Source organism: Phoenix dactylifera, chromosome 7 (genome assembly GCF_051530095.1).
Source record: "Phoenix dactylifera cultivar Ajwa chromosome 7, Ajwa_hap1_PhDact_Kaust_v1.1, whole genome shotgun sequence".
NCBI classification, from domain to species: domain Eukaryota; kingdom Viridiplantae; phylum Streptophyta; class Magnoliopsida; order Arecales; family Arecaceae; genus Phoenix; species Phoenix dactylifera.
The window spans coordinates 24,163,348-24,169,347 of NC_143196.1; positions in this window are offsets into that span (position 1 = coordinate 24,163,348).

A 6,000-nucleotide genomic window follows, 5' to 3' on the forward strand; every position below is an offset into this window, starting at 1 on the left:
AAGAAACCAGAAGGTTTTGTACGCACATTCGATGGTTTTATTTATTTACACTACTCTATTTCTTTGATTGGTGTCCGTACGTAGTGGGGCCCAGGGACCGTGACCAGTTGTTGCGTGGTACACGTTAATCGGGGAGCTCATTGAAATCCTTTCCCTAGTTCACCAAAAAGAAAACTTTTTCCATGCGGGAGACATATTGATAGTAAAGCTGAAAATGCATCGGGTCGACGTGCAATCTCATCCAACTCGATCCGGTCTAAATTTTAAAATTTGCATGTCCGAATTGAATCCTAAAATTGAACCAAATTATTTTGTAGATCGGATCAGAATTTACTGATCAGATCCGGTCCGATCCAAATAGATTTGAAGAAAGAGAAAATAAAAAAGATTTTTTTTTCCGATCATGATAGTATGGAAAATGCCAGCCAATGATGAGTAAAAGCTTTGTACCAAAAAAATAAAAATAAAAAAAAAGAGAAGAAAAAAAAAAAAAGAGGAAAAGTCTTAAGGAGAGTAAGGTTCAAGCCAGGAAGGATGGCAACAAGCATAGGTTTACAGAATCCAAAGGAACCCCGGCCCGTCAGGATTCTCCCTCCATCTATTACACTGTTGATACCTCTAGTGTCTCGATAGCAGGCTCTTTTTTTTTTTCCGTTTTTTGATTTTTGTTTCTAAAGGGAGAAAGTGAGGGAGCACTGGCCTAAATACGGGTCATGTGCATGTTTTCTGCAAGGGAATTGGAATTTGGAAGAAGGTCTGGGATTTTTTTTGCCCTCCACGGAGAGGCCAAGTTCCGTCCAATCAGTCATAAAGATAAAAAATAATGTGACATGAGATTTGACTTGTAGACCGACTTAGCCTGTAAGTCATGGGTCATCTGCTCTGACTGGAGGTCAATTGCAAGTCTTTCAAAATCATGGCGCACCCAGCACCTCGTAATTATCATATGACTACATTAAATTTATCCAAATCCTTTTTCAAAAGCATAAAAAAAATGGATAACATCCGGTCCGTATCTAAATCCAATCCAAATCCGGTCTAAATTTGGATTCGACTCGAATCCGACTCGAAATCGGATCCGACTCGAATCTGACTCAAACTTGACTCGGATCCGACTCGACCCGACCTGATCTTCAACTGAATCAGATCTGAGTCCAAAATTAGAACCCAAACAAAAAATCAGATCGAATTGGGGCCACTTAGAATCCTATCCGGCACATTTACACTCCTAATTAATAGCGGATATGCCAAAATTCTAGGCCTGCAGACCATAGCATTGGTTAGAGAAATATAATGATCTATTCAAATTTAAAATTAGCAGCTCCTTTGAGGAAAAAAAAAAGGCTTTCGTAAAGGAAAAAAACGTGTGGAATTCAAAAAAAGAAGGTACGGAAGTTTGAAATAGGATGATCAAGGATGATATAAATAAAAATCATAAAATAATTTTATTTAAATGTATCGTGATAATTCTATATGGCAGCAATTCTAAATTATCTCTCCAACCCAATCATGAGCTATCTGACCTTAAGATTGAGAATTCAAAATCATCCTAAAACAGTGACCTTAAGCTCAAATTTTAAGATAAATATATTTATTAATCCAGCAAAAAAAATTATCACTATATCGTTAATATACTATATCAATATTATATATAATTCTATATATTATATTTATAAAATATAGTATATTATAATATATTATTAATTATATTATTGTTATATTATGATTCGATAATAATGTTAAATTATAGTAGAAATATATTATGGTACTTTATATTTATATAATAAAATTCTTTAATATGTTACTTCTATTACTTTATTTTCCTAATCAAAATAAATATCAGTATTAAAAATTAATATATTATAAGTATAAATAAAAATATTTTTCTATAATAATAATTAATATATTTTTATAGAATTAATAATTAATAGGACTAATAAATATATTTTATAAAATATATTATTAATAAATATATTAATACTTTATTTATAATATATTTTATATGATTAATAAATATATTTTGATGAAATATATCAGGATAGTTTTATTATTGCATGGTTAATGATCATGGATTCTCATGAATTATCAAATAGATTACACATGAATACCTATAAATCTTTAATCACTAGAACATAGCATATCAAACATAATGATTTTAGATTATTGAGATTAAATTATTCCAATATAAGGATCATCAATGATCTAAGATCATCTGCAGATCCCATTTCGATCTCCAATGCCACCATAAGGCTATCTTGAATTGCTTCGGAGCTAAGTAGAGTGCATTTACCAATCAACATCTACTTTTTAATCAATTAAATATAAAACTAAAAAATGTTGTTTAGTTGTTGTTTACTTAATCAGCCCTCCTGCTAATATGGCAAAATGATGCAGGGAAGCATGAAAGTTGGATTTACAAGCCCAACTGAATCTGAGAAATAGAAGCTCAGATCATAGGCTAAGCGTTGAATCCCAAAAATGGCTGTTTGCTGGTTCGAAATAGAGCAAGAAACACAGCGGTGAAGAAGATCAAACCTCTTGCATTGAACCTGGTTCGAGGATTCAGAAAACAGGGGATACAAGTGCTCAAAAAAATAGAGCTTTCATTCCTTTCAATGGCGGCTGAAAAAAATCAGAATAACAAGAAGAAGAGCACGACTCTTCTAGCAATCTTTTTATAGGATTACAAACTCACGCTAAACTTAAACAATGGGACCCAACACAAAGCAAATCCTAACTTAACAAGGACTCCTAATCCCAACTAAATTCAGACCCAAAACATGACTAAATTTAACAATTAAACAAAGACTCTAAACCGGCTTGATTAAACCAGAATTCAGAAGCAAACTAATCTGATTCGACTCTCCTGGAGCGTGGGATTAATCTCTCCTTGAGTGAGATTGATCCAAACACCCCCACAGAGAAGAGGAATCAAGGCTTCAGGGCTGCAATGTCCTCGCTCAACTCCCCTATTCCATGGCTCTATTCCGTGGAAGGAACCAGTCCTGCATCAGTCTCCTCCACTTGGGAACAACTCGCCCTCAAGTTCATGTTTGGATATAGCTGCTCTTCAAGGTCATGGTACTCATGAATATCAGCAACATTAAAAGTCTTCAAAATCTCCATATCATCCGGTAGATCAATTACATATGCATTGTTATTGACCTTCTTCAAAATCTTGTACAGACCATACTTCCTTGGCTTCCATTTGCTATAAGTTTCCACTGGAAACCTCTCCTTGCGCAGAAAAACCATCACCATGTCTCCTTCTCGAAACTCCTTGTGCCTCCGATGTTTGTCCACCTTTGCCTTGTACTTAACATTCACGTCCTCTAGGCGCTTCTTCACTTCCAATTGTATAGTTTGCATTTTTTCTGCCCGATTTTCTGCTGCCACACTTTTTTCAGGAAATTTCGGTAGACGCGCTAAATCCAAAGCATGCTTTGGTGCCTTTGAATAGACAATGGAGAATGGCAATCTTCCAATTCCACTATGAACAGCATTGTCGTAAGCGAACTCAGCTTGGGCCAAGGCATGATCCTAATGCTTTGGGTTGCTTCCACAGATACAACGAATCAAATTACCAAGTGTTCTATTAATCACTTCCGTCTACCCATCAGTCTAAGGATGTGCGTGCTGCTAAATTTTAGTGAAGTGTCGAACATTCGCCATAAAGTAAGCCAAAAATGACTTAAAAATTTAGAATCTTGATCTGATGTTATGGATTGTAGTACTCCATGCAAACGAACAAACTCTCAAAAGAACAACCTTGCAATGTGGTATGTATCTGATGTCTTTTTGCAAGGGATGAAATGCGCCATTTTGGAGAACCTGTCCACAACTACAAAGACTGAATCTACACCTCTTTGGGTTCGGGGAAGCCCCAACACAAAGTCCATCGGCAGATCCTCCCAAATAGCATTCGGCACAGGTAAAATCATGTAGAGACCAATGTTTTGCGACTGCCCCTTCGCTATTTGACAAATATAGCACCTCTGAATAAACTTCTCAATATCTTCACAGCTACAACCAATGATATCTTTCCATAAGACTGGCAATGGTCTTGTCCCGACCCATATGTCTACTAAGACCACCACCATAAAGGTCTCTAATCAGCTTCTCTCACAACGATGATCTAAAAATACATAAGAAATTTCTCCGGAACAAGTAGCCATCCTGAATGTGGAAATCTTCCATTGCTTGATGACTTGTACACTTCTCCCACGTATCCTGAAAGTCTTTATCCTCTGCATATAGCTCCTTCAAGCATTCAAATTCCACAACCTTTGTTCGCATTGCAGTCAGCAAGGCACTATGACAGCTCAGTGCATCGGCCACCCGATTCTATTGCCCAGATTGATGTTTCAACACAAAAGCAAATTTCTGCAACAAGCTCACCCAGTGGACATGCATTCGATTCAAATTGTTTTGGCTATTTATGTACTTTAAAGCTTGGTGGCCGATGTACAGGATAAACTCTTTCTGAAAAAGGTAATGCTCCCAATGCTTCAACACACGGATGATGTCATAAAATTCCAACTCATATGTCATCCACTTCTGCCGTGCCTCACTAAGTTTCTCACTGAAGTACTCCACGGGCCATCCTTCTTGGGTTAAAACAGCCCCTATGCCGATCACAGAAGCGTCACATTCCACTTCAAATAGCTTCTCAAAATTTGGTAATGCTAGTACTAGTGCAGAGGTCAGCTTCTCTTTTATCAACTCAAAACTTGCTTGCTGCTGCTCCCCCCATTGAAATCGGCACTTCTTCATGCATTCGGTGATGGGAGCGACGATGGTGCTGAAGTTTCGGATGAAACATCAATAGAACGTCGCTAACATATGAAAACTGAGAACTTGGCTAACATTTGTAGGAGTTGGCCACTCTCGTATTGCCTTCACTTTTTCCCCAACAACAAATCCCAGGAACACCAAGCGTGTAGTAACAAAATGGCACTTCTTAAGATTAACAAACAACTGATTTTTCTGTAAAGCAAGCAAAACCGCCCACAAGTATTCCTTATGCTCAATTTCATTGAGACTATAGATCAAAATATCATCAAAGTAGACGATGACGAATTTTTCAATAAATGATTTTAGTACCTGGTTCATTATCCTCATTAGGGTGCTTGGTGCATCTGATAGGCCAAAAGATATGACCATCCACTCGTACAGCCCGTCCTTCGTCTTGAACGCCATCTTTCATTCATCATCATGACGAATCCGGATCCGATGGTAGCCGCTCCGTAGGTCAATTTTGGAGAAGACCTTTGCTCCTTCTAGCATGTCGAGCATTGATATGGAAAAATGGTATTTTACTATTATCCTGTTGATCGCACAACTGTCCACACACATGCGCCAACTTCCATCCTTTTTCAGCATCAATAGTGCAGGCACCGCGCGGGGACTCATGCTCTTCCGAATCAGCCCCTTCTTGATCAAATTTTCAACTTGTTGCTGCAGAATTTTGCTCTCCTTAGGACTCATGCAATAATAAGGTGGATTGGGGAGACTTGCACCAGGAATCAAATCAATATGGTGCTGAATATCTCGCATAGGAGGCAGCCCACTCGGTAACTCTGCAGGGGTGATATCTTTGAACTCCGTCAACAACTTCTTGAACTCCTCGGGTACCTGCTGCATGATAGGCATCTCCGACCCCTTAACAATCAGCACCATAATCTCTTCAGCCCCTTGAGATCCGCCATGAACTGCACACTAGAAACTGTAAGGAAGGACCTCCCCTCCACTTGAGAAGTTTTGGGGGTAGGCTCCTCTTTCATAGGCACCAGCAGAAATTTTCTACCTTGCCATCGGAACAAGTATGTGTTGTCTCGGCCCTTAAATGTAACATCCGTATCATGCTGCCATGGACGCCCAAGTAGAACATAGCATGCATCCATATCTACCATATCGCACACCACTTCATCCTTGTAGTACCGCCCGATGGACAATGGCACCCTACATACCTTTTCTACTCTTGTTTCAGCACCTTTCTTA